The sequence below is a fragment of the Rhinolophus hipposideros genome (genome assembly GCF_964194185.1).
Source record: "Rhinolophus hipposideros genome assembly, chromosome: 13".
Classification (NCBI taxonomy): Eukaryota; Metazoa; Chordata; class Mammalia; order Chiroptera; family Rhinolophidae; genus Rhinolophus; species Rhinolophus hipposideros.
This window is the reverse complement of record NC_138059.1, coordinates 31169218-31188735: the sequence shown is the minus strand read 5'-3', so window position 1 is coordinate 31188735 and position 19518 is coordinate 31169218.

Here is a 19518-nt window from a genome sequence, read left to right as displayed (position 1 = left end):
AAAGAAGGAGAAGGAGAATGGAAGAGTTTCAGGAGCCAAGGGGACAGTTTCAAGGAAGGATGGCAACTCCCAAGAGAGATCCAGGAAAGAAGGACTTAGAAGTGTCCCTTGAATTCTGCATAAAGGGAGACTTCGGTAACCCTGGGGGAGATGGTTCCAGGGATGTGGTGGAAGTGAATGGGTGGGAGGGGCGGAAGTGAAGACAGTTCCACGCTTTCCATCGTAAGATGCTGCTGTACACCACAGTCACTTGGGGGAGACGATCCTTTTCTTTTTGACCTTCCCCCTTGCCTAGGAGCCAAGCAATTGGGAACAAGAACTGTAAAGTAGACAGGAGAAACCCTAAAACCAATCCTGGTAGAGAAATGCGGGGGAGATCCTTTCCTCAACATCACTCCACTTTCCCTGGACACCTCTAACAGTCTACATCTTTTTGCTTCCCTCTATTTGTAGATGATGGATCCATCTTCCATTCCAACAGAGATCCCTCCTCAAGGGGAAGCAGTGGACCAGGGGGCTCTGCATGAATGATTTCATCTCTCAGTGAAGCCATCTGTCGAGCCTCGGAATTAGTAGGCTTTCACAAGTCACTTCCCTTTTAGTTAATGTCCCTCCTCTGACTTCCTCAGACCTTGCCCCCACCCCCACAATTTCTAGGGTCTAGAGAGCCGCCATATTATGGAAGATGAGGTTCCCTGTCATTGCTCTGGAGTCCCAGCTTGTTCCTGCTCAGCCCCCACTGGACAGTGGCTTTCTGGAGGACAGCCCAAGGATGTGACTTGAGACTTATCTCAAGTGCAGTCTTGTAACTTTAAGGTGAATGGGGAGCCTCAGGATGTCCTTCCCTTCCTGGTCAAACTTGAACTCAGTTAAAATGGAATGTATGGTTCTTCTCAGGGAAGACTGGTCTTTCACCTGGAATCTCCCCAGGCTCTTAAAAGCAGAGAAAAATGAAGAGGAGTTGGGCCCCTTCTCTTAATCACTGCTGGGTCCTTTTCTCCCTGCTCATGGTCTTAGCTAGGATCCAAAGTCTTCCTCATTTACCGCCAACATGGAAGGAGGATGGAAGTCTACTTAGCCTGTAGCCTTGAGCAGATTCTAGAAGTCCTGTCCCAGCTCAAGGGGTGTGAACAGTCACCCAGGCTATTTTTTAAGTTTGTTTGTTAGAAAAGAAGATGAAAGAATGGGAGATGGTGGAGGACACAGGATTCACTGATGGACCTTTTGTTTTTCAGTATGAAAGACTTGAGCAACCTGAAAGCAAAAAGCCAATGGACAAGAGAAACTCAAGATACAGGAGACAAAAATTAATGATGGTAGCAGGTGTTGGAAGGAGACAGGATGAGAGATACAATGGGATTGGCTGCAGAGGGGCTGGCTCCAAACAGGAAGAGAGAGATACCAGCAGATGCTGATGTTACATAGAGTCAAGTGGGACCAGTAACATAAGACACTCTTGGGGGATCTCATCTGAATTTTAAATGGGTCTTAAGTCATTTAACAAAGTAGGACATACCTACTTTGTGAGAGCCATTCACACAGATCATTACATTTAATCTTTGCAACAACCCTATGAGGTATATATATTGTTCTGACTTTACACTGGAGGAAAGCACCTCAGAGAAGTTAAGCAACATGTCCTAGGTCACCCAGTTTACAAGAAGACCTGGGCTTTGCATCCAGACCTGTTTATCACATGTTCTTTGTATGACCCCGTGTTACACCATGGTGACTTAGAGCAAAGTAGAGGGAACTGTGCCTGTCCTAGAAAGCCCACATGGGTGGTATTAAAGGACAGTGAATCTTTTAATCTCTGAAGTCACTACAGGGGTATTATCTGCTTAGGTATAGAGCTTCTTCTGGATTCTAGATTTTCTTGTTTATCTAGAAATATGTCCAACTACAGCAAACAGTACAGGCCCACCTAAGGCCTCAAAGAATCAGCAATAGTCTGGTTACAATTTGAACTAAAAGTCAGCAAACAATCTCTTGATTTTGTGTCTTATCTTCATTACAGAGTATGTTTACGATAGTTGAAAGTGTGGGAATGGCTGGAGAAAATATTTGCCATTCTGAAGATTCTTAACCAGTAACCATGACTAAATCCTGTGAGTTAAATGATCATCTACCAAAATGGTAACAGTGGTTGCATCTAGGAGAAGGGACCTATGGGTTGATTCAGGGGATATTTGCCTATGTACATATGTCATTGAATCAAGCACATTTCAAATCATCTCTCTATATGATGGCATGAACTTACTTATTAAGTGCAAAATCTTCAGGTGATACCACCAAAAGGCAGGATTTCTGCATGCAGTAGTTACAAGAAGAGCAGTCACACACGATGTGGGGCTCTGTGCTCTCCGATGCAGAGTGTGCAATCTTTGGACTAGCATTCTAAGATCCCCATGGCACACTCGGCTGAAACATCTCTTCCCAGCACATCAGCATTTCCTACTTGGAGCAGAAGGGAAAGATGGCGCAGGGAGAAATCAAAGCTTTCTTCTGGAACTCTGAGTGTTCCAGGAATTAATGCTCGATGGAGCAAAGCAGGTTCCATGGCTTCTGTGGTTGGAATAGAAGCTCTCTCCTAAAGCTGGACTAGCGATCAAGTGATTAAAAGGTTGATGATGAGAATGCAAGAATTTAGTGATACGAAAAAGAGAGAGAATACTATGGGGAAAGACTTTTAAGAAACTGTCTGGAAATATCAGAAGAGATGGCTCCAAAGACAGATTGGGGCCAGTCTGTGGGAATTGCGAACGTCCCCAAACCTCCCACATTTTCCACGAATCCTCTCAGAATTGGCCATAAGAAATAATTTTGCTTTCCTTGGCTTTGGTAAGTCTAGACTTGGAATTCCATTAATTACACTCTCCCTAACCTCTAATTTATTCTAAAATATTGGGTGCCTCCTAGGTACTGGACTCTGTTCAAAGTTCTTAGGAATACAAGGGTGAGTAAGAAGGACAAAGACACTTCCCTTTACTTTCTGATGCAAGCAGTTAGAAAATAGAAAATATTGGGTGTCTTAAAAAATGAAATTAAAATCAGAATGATGAACTAGAGAGAACTAATAGGCTATTTCAGATTAAGATGGTCAGCAAAGTCTTCTGTGAGGAGGTGAGGTTTAATATGAGACTTGATTGAGAAGAAGCTAGTGGCATTTAAAGATCTGTGGGATGAGCATTCAACTGCAAGTTTTTCCTAAACTGAGAAACAGAAAGGACAACGTGGCTGGAGTGAAGTGAGTAAGGAAGAGGTATAGGAGAGGAACTTGGAGTGATGGGCTCTGGCTGGGGTGAGGAGTCTGGATTTTATCATGAGGGCAATGGGGAGCCATTGAAGACTCTAGGCAGAGGACAGGCACAATCCTATTTATGGGTCAAAAGCTTTCTTTGGCTAGAATGGGGAGAAGAGATTGTATATGGCAGAGAATGGAATCAGAGAAATCAGGAGGTGATTGCAGTATAATTCAGGTGACAGGCTTGAACCAGGGTAGAGGCAGAGACAGAGGAGGAGACATGGTTGAGATTCCAAAGGTATTTTGGAGTCAACAAGCTTGCTGATAAATTAGGTGCAGGAAGTAAAAGAGAAAGAAATCAGGGATCATTTTGAGGTTTGGAGATGGGTAAATGAACTTTTCTTTATTTTCTACTGCTACTATATATCTTAAGAAAATTTAACATTTTTAATTATAAAAGCAATATATATTTGTGTAGAACATATGAAAGTAAAATTAAGAAATACAAAATATTTATGAGCCCGTAATTCACCGATAATTACTATTAATCTTTTGGTTCATTTACTTCTAAACGTTTTTCCCTTTTTTTTAAAGGAAAACATTTTCCCATGTAATAAAATAATATATATTAATTAGGAAAATACAGAAAAAAATAAACATAGAAATTTAAATCACCCAAACATAATGAGAATTAATATTTTTTGAATGATATATACATATATATTTAACTCATCTTGAACATTCTTAACATATGGCTTTTTTTCTGCCTTTCTCTTTATATTTGCCATGAATTTTATCCTATTTTAAAATATTATTTTATTGGTTTGTAGATATTTATTCTTGATCTACATGAAACTATCACATCAGCCACATCTTGCTAGATTTTAGGAACTTTACTTTTACGTTAAAATTCTTACCCAGCATTTCCTACTTAGTGAGGAATGGCTGACTCAGAAGCCTGCCTAAAGCATGAGGCAGAGTCTTCTCCAGAACTTGTCTCAGTCCCCTCATTCCGTCACCTACCAGCACTACTACCGAGAAGCAGGGCAAGCCCCACAGAGCTCTTGCTGGTGGCCTACCTGGCATCGTCCTTTGCAACGCAAAAGGAAAAATACCTGAATGGGTTTCAGGTGAATCACTGCCTGCGTCCTCCAGTGTAACCATTTTTGTGGGAATGACTTACAGATGGCTAGCTTTGAGGCACACACCGTCCCACCACACCTGGGACCATCTGCTAATGGAGCAGGCAGGGTCATGCCCACTCACCGAGTAAAGCTGCGTAGGTCCCACCACATGGCCCAAGCCCCACCCAGAAAGGAAGAGGGGTATTTTCTCCTTAGTCTTGAGTCTGATTCTGCACTACTTCCTGAGCTGCTCTCACATCTACCCTGCTTCTGACCTCATCTTCCTTCCATTCATCTGCCCACCTTCAAACAGGTAAGAGACGATAAGGCTGTATCACTTACTCTTTTGGGGGAGGTAGATTAGAAAACCCAACGCCACCTGGAGAGAGGTACTCATTGCCTGCTTCCTGATGAAAGATCCATTGAATGAAAGATACACACTTTTCATTTACATCATTGTAATTACTTTCTTACCACAGGCAAAGATGCCACAGTTGTTATCCTAAGAGAACTTGGTTTATTTTTAAACTATAGATGAAACTGAGTTTTTATAATCACCAGAGTCTGAGCAACCGCCACGAGTAAACATGCTTCAGCTGCATAAATCTGAAGTGCTGAAGAGTGGAAAGCTGATGGATAATAATACTTTATGTCTGTACCACACGATACGTTTCTCCGCTCTCGCTCCCAAATTATCGCACTTGCCTCATTACAACAACTTATTGAGACATGGAGACTTGATATTTTTATTTCCATTTTATAGGCTTAGTTCATCAAACATTTATTGATCCCTTTTTATATATCTGGCCCTATGCTGGGCACTGGTGATATTGAGAGGAAGATACAGTTTCTCTCCTTAAATTGCTCAGAGTCTAGTGGGAGACACAGATATACTTGTAGCAGCTAAGTAAAGTGTGATGGGGTTAGCATTACGCAAGTGGAATGAGCAAAATGTTATGGGCACCAAAAGGAAGAATTAAAGAAGGGAGTGGGGAAAAGTAAATGCCACTGAGTGCCTACTAAGTGCCAGGTACTGGGCGAGGGTCTTGCTCCTCAAAGTGCGGTTCACCCGGCACCAGCATCACCTGGGTACTTGTTAGAAATACAGGATTTCAGGCCTCACCCTACACCGACTGATTCAGACTCCGCATTTTAACAACATGTTCGAGACATCTCTATGCCCATTAATGATGGAGAAGTACTGGGCGAGGTGACTTGCAGATTTTAATTCACAAGCCAGTGAGGTAGTTGTTATTATCCCCATATTATAGATAGGAAATGGAGTGACATAATTCACTCTGTGTCACACAGCTATGTCATGGAGCTGGCATTTGAACTTAAGCCTGACAGACTTTCAGGCTGCATTCACTATGCTATGCTATTTCTTATTCTGGGGGAGTGAGGAGGCGGGTCTCAGAGAGGCTGCACAGAGGAGATGATCTCTGAGCTAGACTTGGAAGGACCTCATTGGGAAGAGAAAGGGCATTCCAGTCAAAATACCACTTGAGCAAATGCTTGGTATGGCAATAGAGTCGTGGGGAGTGGTAGGAAATAAGGTGAGCAAAGAAGATTGGAATCAAATTATAAATGGCCTTAAATGCCACTCTATGGGACTTGAATTTATCCTGTGAGTAGATTTCGCAATCAGCTGTGGAATTTTGATTATAGGTAGACTGCTTGTGTCAGAAGCCCATCTTCACCACTTACTAGCTACATGATTTCAGGCAGTATCGCAGCATGGTTTCCCTCAAAGCAGGCACTGAGATGGACTTTGAGGTGCAAGATGGTTATTAGAAATCAAGGTCATGAGAGGAAGAGGGAGGAAGTAGGGCAGAGGAAGAAGTCAAAAACAACTCAACAAAGTCTCAGCCAATCTGATTGGAAATTCTCAAGCAAGGATGGCCTGTCCAATATCTCCTGTATAAGCTGAAATGGCCTGGACTTTATCCATCTCACCCATCTCACCCAGTCACCAGATGCCCAGGTCATGACCTTGCATGATATGGGTCTCTGCAACTGAGCAGGACCTGAAGGAGGAAGCTGTCTATTGACAGCTGAGTGGCAAGTCTTTCCCTCAAGGGCCTCTGAGCAGCACAACTCTGTGTCTGCCACAGGCAGTTTCCTTCTGTCTATATCTCTGTTCCTTCACTGGCAAAATGGAAATAGTAGTAGTAGGTCCCCCACGGGGCAATTGGGAGATTATATGCCCGGTATATAATTCCAAGGATGCTAGTTATTATTATCTACACTGATGAGATCTTTCACTGTATACTTTCTTCCTTGGAGCATTTAGATTTAGAAAACCCCTTACTGGAATTCTGCCCCTTTCTTACAATGTTCCAGGTCTCATTGATTGTCAGGACATCCTGGTATGATTCCATTTATAGGAAATTCTAGAAAAACACTTCGTTCTGTTCTCTCATTTGGGACATAGTTCTTTGTCCCAAATGGAGGCAGTCCATTTTGGATGCCTCCCTGTGTTTGTTTCTATGTATTAGGTAGAGCTATGCCTCCATGTCATAGTAGAGTAGCTTTAGCAGCAAGTGTCCTTTGAGGCCCTGTGGCATAGTCTCCCTGGTCAACTGAGCCAGGTGCTCCAGCTGTGTCCCTTGTGTGGGTTGTGTGTGCCCTCCTGTTGTAGGTGAGCCTTGGTTGCTGTTTGCACATCAGTGGGAAGGATTCACCCTTGGGCTGATTGGTTGTGAGGACTGGCCTTATTATAATGGAGGAGCTGTTGTGCAGGGGCTGATCCTCCAGAGGAGGATGCACTTTGGTGGGGCTCTAGTGTCTACCTAGTGTGCCCTTTTGGTGTGTCATTTGTGGAGGTAGTTAGCTGGTGGCTTGGTGTGGTCTGAAACTGGCCACTGGGTGTGTTGGTTGTGAGGTTTCTTGGAAGGGGCTCTGGAGCAGGCCTAGTTCAGCTGCTGCCTGTCCCCTGCCTGGGGCCACTTGGTATGAGCTACAAAGTGATCTGCAGATTGTTGCCACTTGTGCTGGACTAGGAGGAGCCTGGAGGAGGCTAACCTGGAAACTGAGGACAACTAACATTAATGCCAGGCTTAGGGCTGCTTAGCATGAGGTATGGGGCATGCCAAGGCCAGATGCTGCTTGTTTGGGGTGTGAATCTTTGAGAGATTTGGGGAAAGTTCAAAGTATGAGCAAGACAGGCCATTTGTATGGAAAAGCCACTGGAAGTGGCTTGGGTGCTCCCACAAGTTGGGTAGGGCGAAGTATCAGGGAATCATCAGGTGGGGCAAACAGTTTTAACTAGGTTGATGGACACAGACACGGTGGCAGCCTACATCTGCACAGTGGGAGGGGTGAAAGCTCAACAAAGGAACTTCTAGAAATAGCTTAGATAGCTTCTGCCAGAACTTTTATCTGGGAGAAAGCTGCCCCGCCTGTCCTCGCCTTAAAGCCAGACAATTCAGTTTCTCTCCAGTGTCCTCAGCACTTTTTGAGCTGCTGTCGAAGTGCTGGAGCTCAGAGAGAATAAGTCCTTCAGCAAGTGAATCCATGCATCAGTCCTTTAGGAAGAGTACCTGGGACTCCAGCAGCCCTCTATTTCACTCAGTCATAATCTCTGCTGGTTTTCACAGCCAGAAGTTATGGGTACTTCTCTTCCTGGTACTGGAACCCTGTGCTGGGGAGCCATGGTGTGGGCTGGGACCTCATGGGGGGAACTCCACAACCTAGATAGCTCTCCAAGTTTTTAACCACCACACGTGGGTGTGGGACTAGCCCGTTCAGTGTCTCTGCCTTTTCTACCAGCCTCAATGTGGCTTCTTCTGTATATCCTTAGTTATAGGATTTCAGCTAGACTTCAGGAGGTTCTCAACGATGGTTGTTCTGTAGTTTAGTTGTAATTTTGATGTGGTCATGGGAGGAGGTGACCACGGCATTTACCTACTGTGTCATCTTGACTGGAAGCCACCCTAGGAAACCATTTTAAATACATATACCATATAATTATTACTAAAAAGTTCTCCCTAAAATAAGTTTTTATCCTACTTACATCTGTTTAGATTATTAGTTCTTAATAATTATGGTTAAATTACCTATGAAAACTCCATGAGATATCAGACAATAATAATTAACTAATTATTATCCCAAGACATTTTCTTGCTGTCAAACTTTGTAGCAGAGATAGTATGAATTTATTTTTGTATTACCTACTATTTCATGCTAATAACTCTAAAGACATGCTTATTTAACCAAAACAAGTTCAAAACAGCTTTAATATCAAGTATTTGTCCAGATTACATGATCTTCAAAAACATTTGGATTAGTTTCTATTATATTTTTAAGTTCTTTTTTAATATAAGTGCATAATTCCTATAAGCCAATTAAATAGAACTCTTCACAATCCAATTCTAATAATATTCTCTGGAGGTAGAATTAAGTAGTGGGTATGTACTGGAGAGCAAAATATGTATTTGAGAAATATATTTTTGATGACTGTTTGATCTTATGTGAGGGAGGAAGAACAACTCCTAGGTTTCTAGGTGAGTGGACGCTCATAGTTATTAACTGTGATAGAAAATCTAGCAGGAGAGAAAGGAGAGAAGAATATGAGCTTGAACTAGAAATAATGAGTTTGAGTTGACTGAAGAATATCAAGGTAGAAATCTCCATTCCTCTAGGTAGTTGAAAATACTTGTCCATGGACCCTGAGAATGGTTGGTGCTGGAGATAGATTTGGAAAACACCGTGGTAGGCAGAGCTTGGATGTGAACAGGATTGCCCAGAGTGTGACATGGGAAGAGGGATCAGTGCTGGGGAACACTGGCATTTAAGAGGTGAGCACTAAAAGAGAAACTAATGAAGAGTGGTCAGACTGGTAGGAGGGCCAGAGACTAGGAGTTTAGAGAAGTCAATAGAAAAAGGAAGGTTCTTTAAGGTCAGGGTGGGTCCAGCGTCAAATGCTACAGCAGTGACACATAGAACAAATACTCAGAAGTGTTCTTTGGTGACAAATGAGAAAAAAAATGGGACTCAGACAGCTTAAAGGACATGCCCAAGGCTCCACAGCTAGTAGGTGGCAGAGCCAGGGTGAATCACGTCTTCTAGCACTAGTTTCCCACTAGAAGGTGCTCAGGCAGCCATTGTTTCTCTCCTTCTAACACTGTCTATGCAACATTCTCTCCCACACCGAGCTGGTGTATAAAAACTGTCTTCTGGTTTGTGGCTCTCTGCTCACCTATAGGACTAGTTTCCAAAATTATCATGGTTTTTTCTGCCTCCTATCTACTCTAGCTGACCCACCCCAGGTCTAATTGTGACACACCAGGTTGGTTTATGGGCTTCCCTTTCCTCCCAAGCGTTCTGCAGTCATGTTGCCTTTTGTCCTTATGGTGTGCTTTGCCCTGCATCCCAGCTTCAGAGCAATGCAAAATAGTTGTTGTCACACCCCTCTGCCCACCATGCTCTGTCAGCCCAGTGCTGGAAAGAGGAGCTTGATAACTAAAAAGCATAACTCAAGTTCAAATGCATGACACTGCTGAAGCTCCTTCCATGGATTTTAAAGTGTAGACAGCTTGATTTGCTGAAGATGCTGGACACCTTGGTCAAGGACAAATTCCAGTAATCTGACCTTATTCTCTAGGCTTGCCTGCTGGTCTGGAAGTTGATCTTGGACTTGGCACCATACAAAGTTGCTTATCTCCAAAGTGCTCAGTTTGATATTTATTCTGTATTCCTATATCTTTGACAATTGTGCATCAGGGTGCTTTTAAAGTAGCTGAATTCTATGGCAGTTTTCACTATTCTGCTACTGGTGAGAATTTTTTGCCTATTGGAAGGAGGCAGCCATAAGCCGATTCCCATCATCCACCAACGAGCTCATTGTCAATCCATAGTCGTGTGCTGGCTGCAAAGTGGCCCCAGGTTTTTGCATATCTTGTGAGATCGCTATGGGAACATAGTCATTATGATACAGCAGTTCTTGTCTTAACTAATTTTGACAGTTTTATTTTTTTGTGGTTTCATTTCCTATTGATATGACAGAGATTCTTGATAATCAAAAATAAATATATCCACAAGTGTCAGATTCCTTGTTTCATAGAAGAGCATGATTTCATAATCTAAATTGGATATACCTAGATCTGTTATGTAGCTGTGTACTCTCGGAACAGACAAGTCAGATAGGACTCCATCAATTCTGACAATTAGATGACCTTGAGAATTTAGTGATTTCTTATGACATAGAACAAACAAGGTTAGTAGGTGCCAGTAGAAACAGGCATAAATATTGCTAGTAAATACCACTACTGGTTCTAAAATATATACTCACACTTGGCTCACACTTCACTTTCTGCTGCTACCACCAAAGTCCAAGACATCATATCACTATCACTAACCTGGACTCTTAATCAGTCTACCTGCTTTAATTCTGATGCCCTCCATCCACTTTCCACACTGAAGCTGGAGTCATCTTGTAAGTAAATCAAATCATGTCACTCATCTGCTTAAAACTCATCTGCATCATCTCATCTCAGAATAAAATCCAAGCCTATCCTCATGATCTGTGAGGCCCTATGTGATCTGGCCCCTGCCAGACTCTCCCATTTTATATCATACCGTTCTCCTCTCTCTTGTAGTAATCTCTGTCTACACTGTGTCTGACCCACCCACCTACACTACATCACCTTGCAAAGATCTATCCACACTGACTTTTCTGTTTCTCATACACAGGGCCACTATGTGCAGACATGCAGGTTGCTCAGTGCGTAATTTCAGGGGGGCACTCAGTAGGCTGCAAGGTGAATGATGCCCCCGGAAATGTGCAACATGGCATCCCCGCTCACACACTCCAAACTCCTTCTCACTGCAAGGCCTTGGTACCTGCTGATCCTTCTACCTGATATGTCCACTTGTGGGTTCTTTGCATGACTGGCTCTTTCTTGTCATCCACTCAACAAATATTTCACAAAGCACTACTCTACACCAGGCAGAACTGACTACCTAATTTGCAGGGCCCCCAGTAAAATGAAAATCAGGCCCTCTTACTCAAAAATGATTAAGAATTTCAAGATGGTAACAGCAGAGTATTAAATTATGCACAGACCCTTCTGAGTGTGGGGTCCTGTGTGACCACGTGGGTTATAACCCCATGAAGTTGGCCCTGGCCTCAGTCTCAGCTTAAATGTTGCCTTCCCTGAGTCGTCCTTTCTAATCACCCAAACCAGTGTGTGAAGGGAAATTAAGGACTCCCTTTCCTTTCTGGGTAAAATGTTGGCATTTTAAACAACAGATGAAACAGAAACACTAGCACTATGTTTTTAAGGCCGAACATCCAATCATCATAAAAGATTTTGTGTTCTCTTAATGAGGTCTTAGACAGGTACTCATTTTTCTATAAATTGGCCTTGAAGGCAATGACAGGCCTTGTAGGCTGAGGAGAACTCTGGTGTGCCAAGCTCAAAAGACACGGATTACAGTATTATAAATTTGAAAAGAATACTATGGTTGGATTTTTTCTAATTAGAACAACAATGGACATTTTATGAAGCTAAGAATTTCATATGTAATAATGAACTCAATTGTATTTTAAAGTTTAGTAGAAATTGCATAGGTACTAATTGGCTGGCTTATATTTCCTTTTCCTTTGGAAGTGAAAGTTTTTGCTTCAATGAACTAAAACAAAATTATTTAAGTACAATTTCATCCTCAAAAAGTCAAAGTGATGTTGTTTCATAACACTATGACATTACCTATTTAAAATACAGTTAATGGAGGGGTGGCCAGTTAGCTCAGTTGGTTAGAACGTGGTGCTCTTAACAACAAGGTTGCTAGTTCAAGCCCCCTCATGAACCACTGTGAGCTGCGCCCTCCACAACTAGATTGAAACAACTACGTGACTTGGAGCTGATGGGTCCTGGAAAAACACACTAAAATAAAAAATAAAACAAAAATTTTAAATATATATAAATAAATAAAGTACCCTTAGTTCAAAATATATTTCTTTCTTTTATTTATTTCATGAGACATAATAATTGGATTATAAAGTTCTAAATATAGTATTTGACTCAGAAAAAAGGACGCTTAAACAGCTTCTTTAAATATATGTGTTTCTCTCCTACTCCTAGGAATTCAATACTCTCACTCTAAACAACAGGAGTAGCAAAAAGGTCAAGAATCTGCGAGAGCAAGATAAGGCAAGAACATGTAATTTTCAGAGAGACTGTCATTCCTGCCACTGTCTTTGGCTAGGCAATGTCATGTGGGGGCTTCAGATATGGTTTTCTGTAGTGGATTACCCTTGGGTAACTGCCAGGACAAAGTAGTTGTAAAAATACAACTTTGTCAAAGCACTTGTGACCAATAGAGAAAACAAGTTTCTGCCCCAATTTTTGCTAATTTTGTAAGCAATCATAAAAGAAGGAAGGAGGGAAGGAACGAAGGAAGGAAGGAAGGAATGAAAGAAGGAAGGAAGGATTGAAGGAAGGGGGAAAGAAAGAAACAGGCCTAAGAATGATATGAGCTTGTAGTAGTGTAATATTAAGATTAGAAGCAAAACTAAACAAGCATAAGGTACGTCACTCAAGAAATCTAATTCAGACTAAATTATGAAGGAAGCAAACACTGACCTGTTCCCTTCTTATCCCACTTGCTTTCAGAAAAACTGATAAACTATAGTTCTAAGGTATAAATGACTAAAAGGATTAATGGATTATCTTTTACAGGAAGATTTGCTTTAGAGCAGGGAAAAAATGTCTCTTTTCAAAGAGCTGAAAGTTTTAGTAATAGAATTTCAGCAGAGCCCAAAAAGTCATTCATAGACAAACTATTTGAGAAAGTTGTTTATATTTGCTGGTTCCTTTTCATCTTCCCTCCCTCTGACCTCCTTCTCTCCTCTTTGTTTTGGAATAATTTTAAATTTACAGAAAAGTTGTAAAGCTAATACAGAGAGCTCCCGTACATCTCTCACTTATTTGTTCCTAATGTCAACATCTTATGTTACTATGACATATTTATCAAAACCAAGAAACTAACATTGGTACATTAGTACTATTCACGAAACACCAGACTTTATTAGGGTTTCACCAGTTTTTCCACTAATGTGGATCTGTTTGATCCAATTAGGACACCACATTGCATTGAGCCCTTTCTCTTTTACACTCAATCTAATCAGGCTTTCATCCCCAGAACTTCATAAAGACAGCTCCCATTAAGGTCATCAATGACCATCATGCAGCCAAAGCCAGAATGATGCCAAGGTCTTTTCCCAGTACTCATTTCAGCAGCTTTGGTTGACACAGCTCTTCACTGCCTCCTTCTGAGAACCATTTTCCCTCGACTTCTGAGACACCCCTTTCTCTCAACTCTCCTCTTATCTCAATTCCAGGTCTCTTTTGCTGGTTCATCCTATTCTTCCCTACTGCTAGGCAATGGAGAGACCCAAAGCTCAGTCCTTGGTCCTCTTGTCATCTCTATCAACCCACTTTCTAGGTGTTCCCATGAAGTCATGTAGTGATAAAAATCACTTATTTGTGATGACTCTGGATTTATGTCTCTAACCCTGATTCCTCTGGGGAATCCCAGACTAATATATATCTAAAGCTGTCTCCTCAACATTTCACTTAGTTTCTAATGGGAATCTCACACTCAACACCTCCCACAATGAACTCTTGACTTGTGCCCTTAAACCTGCTCTTTGTCAAGTCTTCTCCATTTCAGAAAATGGCAGCTCCATTCCAATTGCTCAGGCCAAAAATTTTAGAATCACCTTCAACTCCTCTCTTTCTTTTATACCCCACGTTCAATCCATCAGCAAAACTGATCACCTTCACCTTTGGAGCCATCCTGATTCTAACCACTTTTCACTATATCTACTGCCATCATCCTGCTCTAAGTGACCATCTTTCAACCTGGATTATTGCAATAGCCTCCAAACTGTTCATCGTGCTTTTGCCCTTATTTTGCCTCTACCTCCTCACCACTCCAATTTATTCTCAACACAGGGATACTTTTTAAATGTATGTCTGATCATGTTACTTCTTTTCTCAAACCCTCCAATTGTTTCCATTCTCAGTCAAATTTCATAGAATCTAGAGTCATTACCAAGACTGCAAGGCACTGCATGGTCTGCCCCTCTCCCAACTCTGCCTTAATCTCCCACCCCACTCTCATTTAGCCCATGTCAGTCAAACTTGCCTCTCTGCTCTTCCTTTGAATTACCAAGCATGTTTTGCCTCAAGGCCTTGCACTTGCTATTGCCTTAGCTTGGAACCTGCTGTCCCTAGATATCTTCCTGGCTTGCAGGGAAGGGAGATAAGGTGGGTTGAGCAAGATAGGGTAACCAATTCCTTCCTGTTTTTCAGGGACTATCTATATTTTAAAACTGAAAAGCCCTGTATTTCAGGAACCCTCTGAGTTCCTGGCAAATCAGGACAATTGGTTTACCTAGTAGGAGTAAGTGTGTATGGGGGGAGTTGCAAATATTTAACATGGAGGTCAGAGCAGGCCTCATCGACAAGGAAACATTTGGGCAAAGGCTTGACAGAGGTGAAGGATTGAGTTTGCCTTTCCTTATTGTTGTATGATTGCTGGGAGCTGTTCGCAGAATTCGATGAGCACAGATAAAGAAAACCCCAATGGTTATCAAAAAATACACTTAAAAATGCTGTTTTTAATAATTGAACTCTCAGGTTTTATGAACTCTACAAAGAATAGTGACCAAATAAGCTTTGGAGCCCAGAAAATTTGGAGTCTTGGCTCTGCTTTGTGACCTTGAACAAGTTATTCAATTTCTCAAAGCCTGATTTTTCTCATTTATAAAATAAGAATGATAAAAATCTCAAAGGTCATTGTGAAGATTAAGGAGTTATATAGAAAGTATTTTGAACCATTCTGACACACAACAAACACTCAATAATGATCTATTATTGTTGTTCTATTTTCACCAGATTTTCAGTGGGCTGTTGATATTATTCAATGTAAGTGCTGTTGTGTGTGGGACACGGGCAAGCAAGACCTGTGGGAATGGAGTTAGGGAGGAAGAAGGCCATAAAAAAGTGGGCCAGGAAACATAAGAGTTAATATAGGTACTTACTTTTAAATGATTTTTATTTTGAGATAATTATAAATTATATGCAGTTATAAGAAATAATATAGAGATGCCATATACCCTTCATCCACTTTCCCTCAATGATAACATTTTGCATTCTATATAAAGTACAATATCACAGCCAAGACATTGATATTGATACAATCCATAGTAAGTACTTTCCATTTTGTTACCAAAACTAAGACTGTCATCTTAATGAGATTGAATGACCAGTCCTTGCACAGTTGTGGGGGTTCAGGGGGAGGGCAGGGGCTAAAGAGTGTCAAAAGTCCTTATCACTTCAATGCTGGACTATTGCAGTGGGTACCTCTCCCTACTCCACTCTGCAGTAAACTACAGACTGTGCTGATAGGCTCACTTCTTAGCAGTGTTCTTTTTTTGCCTTGAGCATAATCAAAGATACCACTTACCAAATGTTTACTATGAGCTCAGGCTCTGTGCTAATTATTTTTCATGCATTATGTCAATCTTTACAACAGCCCTATGGGGTAGGTAATAGTATTTTCCACATTTTAAGATGATGGAACTGAGGTCTAATAAGGTTAAGAAACTTGCTCAGGACATATATCTAGAAAGTAGGAGAGCTGGAATTCAAACACAGGACCATCTGAATCCGAGGCTGTTCTTATCCACCCACATAGGCCCCTCTCACTCACAGGAGCGGAAAGGAACTGGATTAACTGTGGCCTATGACAGACATTTTTTTTTTCTTTTCTTCCTCAGTAAGTTCACAATTGAGTTGAAGAAGCAGAATGTAAAATTGTAGGTGATAATATAAGACAGTCTATGTAAAGCAGCAATCCAGGTGATCTGGGAACCCAGAGGACAGGGCAGTTGAGAGAAGCTTTCTGTGGAAGGCAGATGATGGGAGACGGGCTGGACCTTGAACATGGGCCTGGACTTATACATATGAAGAGCCCATGTCTGGCAGAGCTCACACTGTCATGACACTCACGTCTGGTTTCACCCTGCCTTTTCACCATTTCCTTCCTCTCCTTCAATCAAACAGATCTGTGGTAGACTTTCTTCAGAATACATAATAATCCTAATAGTTATATATATAGAGTGCTCATATTGTGCTAGTCACTGTTCTAAGTGCTTTACCTATGGTAACTCATTTAATCCTCACAACAACCTATAATATAGGTATTATTATTATTAGCCCTATTTTACAGATGAGGATATTGAGGTACAGAGAGATTAAGTAACTTGCCCGAGGTCACCCAGTTAATGAGAGCTCAGATCTGAACCGAGGCAGTTGTGTCTGGATCTCCTGCTTTTGAGCTCTATGTGCTAGTATAATTTTTGTTTTCCTGCATGTGAGCCTTTGTAGAGGCCCTGCTCTTTACTTTGCAAGTCCTTTTTACACATCTCTGTTGATAAAATCTCACCCTGTCAAAACTCAAGTTAAATAGCACAATAGCAATCACCATATGGGAAGCAAGCACTTTCTGAATAACTACCTTCTGTGATTGGCCCTGGGCCCAGTGATTCACATTTCATTTTCACAACAATCCTGCAAGGTTTTTATAAATGAGGAAATTGAATCTCAGAGACATTAAGTAACTTGCTCAAAGGCTGAGATTTCCACCTAAAATCTATGCCTTCCTAGAGGAAGCTCATGTCTCAAATCCCTTCTCCTCATTGGAACCTTCCTCCCCCCACCCCACAATAGCCATGCATTGGTCCCTGCTCTGCACTGGCCACATGCATTCTGCATCTATTTAGGAATTTGCACACATGGCCTTTATGGTCCTCTCTGTCATCTGTCATGCCTCTCCAGCCAGGGTTAGCTCCAAATGTCAGAGGCCATGAGCACACTTTATAGGGCTTATTAAATCCTAAAATTCTAGAGATGGAAAGTATCCAGAGACAATCAGACCTGCTAATTACCCCAGGCAGAGTTTTCTTCTACAAGGATCCCTGATCATTCATTCACTCAGCAGTGAATGCCTACTGTGTGGCAAGTATGTCCTAAACAATTGATATGACAACAAAAAGAACAGGCAAAGTCCTTCATCTCCAGGAGGTTCCATGCAGTTGAGAGAGGCTGACAATAAACAAGATAAAAAAAGTAAAATATATAGGACGTTAAGTATTGATATACATTAAAGAGAAAAAACAAAGTAGAGAATATAGAGAAGCTGTGTGTGTGTGTGTGTGTGTGTGAGAGAGAGAGAGAGAGAGAGAGAGAGAGAGAGAGAGAGAGAGAGAGAGAGAGAGAGATCTCTTAGGTTGGCCTGTGGTAGCCTCTCTGAGAAGGATTTCTTCCTCAAAGTCTGTCATCCACTGTTTGCTTGAATATGTCCAACTACAGAAAGGTCATTCCTTTAAGAGGCATTCACTCCACTTTTAACAAGCTCTGACTGTTCTGAAGTTTATCAGATCTCCCAATGACTTGTACCCTTCCTTCTGAGTTCTGCCTTTGGTGGCTGTACCCAGCAAGATGGACCCATTCTCCCAAAACAGACAGCCCTTCAGCTGTTTGAGGACAGCTATGTTTCCTGTGGTAGTTTCCCCCAAACCTCAGTTCCTTCATCTCCTTCCTAAATGGCATGATTTCAATATCCGTCACCCTGGTGATTGCCCTCTGAATGCACTGCCCTTTATCTAAGAACAGAACATTTTTACTCTAAGTAACTTGATTGGGTCAGAATATTCCAGATTATTGCTCCCTGATTGTGGACTCCTATATAAAAACAAAACTAAACATGTTTTAAACTATCCTAACCAGAACTTATTCCTCACTGCAGGGAGCCAGTCTTAGAATCGTCAGAACCTGAAAGGTAGGGGGAAAGCCTGGGACCAGTGGAGGGGCAAGTCTTTCTTTCTTCAACGTGCTTACATTTAGTGAGGGGAAGAGGAGACAAGAGAGAGAGTCCACAGTGAAGAGAGGCAGCGTGAGGAAGATCCTGCGCTTGTCAGTGAGCAGAGGTCCTGGCAGGTGGGTAAGACAGTATTGGAGGGAGGGCACAGAAGCCAAAGAGCTGATTACAGTTTTGACTTGTCTGCTTAACTTCTTTTCTTATGAATGAGGTTAAACATCTTTTTATATGTTTAAAAGCAATTTATATTTTATATTTCCCTTGCAAAACTTTCAATTACTAGTTTAAGGTTCTTTTCCTTGTTGATTTCTAGAAAACCTTTATATATTAAAGAAAATAACCCTTTGTGTTACATAATACAAAGACGTTTTCCCAGTTTGTCATTTGTCTCTATAAGTTGTTTGATTTCTATGTAGAAAAGATTTATTTTTAAATAGTCAAATGTATCAATGTTTTCCTTTTGCTCATTTTTTCTACTCCTTGTTTTTCATAAGTATATTTAGAAAAGCCTTCTCCATTCTGGATATTATAAAAATAATCTTCCATGTCATCTTCAACTATTTTTATTATTTCACATTTCACATTTAAATCTTTCATCCATCTGAAATTCGTTCTGGTGTACCACTTATTGTTTGTTTACCATGTGTGCCAAGCATGGTGTTCAGCATTTTGTTAATATGTACATTATTTTATTTAATAGTAATAAATATGGCAACCTCTATTTTAATGATGAGGACATTAAAGCTTAGCAAGGCAAACTCAGCCAAGATCATACATCTAGTAAGTGTCAGAATTGAAACCACATCAGCTTGAGTTCAATTTTTATCCTCTTCACTACAATATTTATAAGAAAGGTATCCTACATTGTTTTCAAATCCTCAACTTCATGACCACACATTTCAGGAAAAATTGTTGAGTTTGTGATGACTCTGGCCCATTCCATGAGGTGTAAAGTGGATGATGCATTGAGGTGGAGAAACGGGACGTCATTTAGCCAAAGTCATTCTCCAGCTGGATAACTGACCCATACTCTGCCTGGAAAATGAAGATTCAAATTCTTCTCTTTGCAAAATTATGGATGATTAGATTAAGATACATCAGTTAGACAGGACTGTGACTTTTAAGTCCTTGAATATAAGAGTCCCTTGAACTTCTTTGTCGTGGGACAGCATAGATTCCAAAGTTTTGATGGGGTTCAGCTCACAAGTAGAGCATAATTACTGAAATTTACTGATTGTTAGATATTTATCTTTTCAT